We start from the raw sequence: 693 nt of genomic DNA, 5'->3' as shown, positions 1-693 counted from the left end.
TGCGGGCTGCCTCTAGCGGAGGGGGAAGGGGGAGGAGGAAGAAGAGGGGGAGGAGGAGGAAGGAGGGGGAGAGGGGAAGGGGGCTGTGGTACCTAACGACTTTCCCTTTTCTCGGTGGGAGCCCCATCACTAGAATCCGGGCAGCCGAGGCTCGCGAGCCTGAAGTCCGCAGGAGGGATGGATGGTTGGATGGATGGATGGTTGAATGGTTGGTTGGTTTGTTTTCTGACAGTTACTCCCGAATGTTCTGAATTTCCTTAGTGGGTCAGCAGAAAAAAAAACACCCCGACGACGGCCAGCGAATCAGGGCTGCGTCTCTCCGTGGAGGCCGCCGGGCCCAGCACCCCGTACCCCCTCCTTGGGCTCCAAGGGACCTTGGCGAGGACGCTGCGTCAGGAGAGCCTTTGGGGGGAAACGGCCCGGGTCCCCGGGTCCCCCGTGAACCCGTTTTGTGGATGGAAAAGGAGAGGTCGGCTCATTTCAGCCTGAAGACAGCCATGCTCCCAGCAGCCTGGGAATGATTTGTCCTGGGTCCTACAGGTGTGTGGCTTCTGAGTTTTAGCGGGCTCACTTCCTAAAGAGAAACGCAGATTGTTTGAAGAGGTCAAGTATATTTAAAGGAGAAATGAGAAGTGATTGTAGCTTACACAGTGACTGGTGCAGACACCCGAAGTGACTGTCTTCTAATTCTAG

Source organism: Dipodomys merriami, unplaced genomic scaffold (genome assembly GCF_024711535.1).
Source record: "Dipodomys merriami isolate MVZ:Mamm:240054 unplaced genomic scaffold, mDipMer1.0.p SCAF_770, whole genome shotgun sequence".
NCBI lineage: Eukaryota > Metazoa > Chordata > Mammalia > Rodentia > Heteromyidae > Dipodomys > Dipodomys merriami.
Note: the sequence above shows the minus strand (reverse complement) of the source record.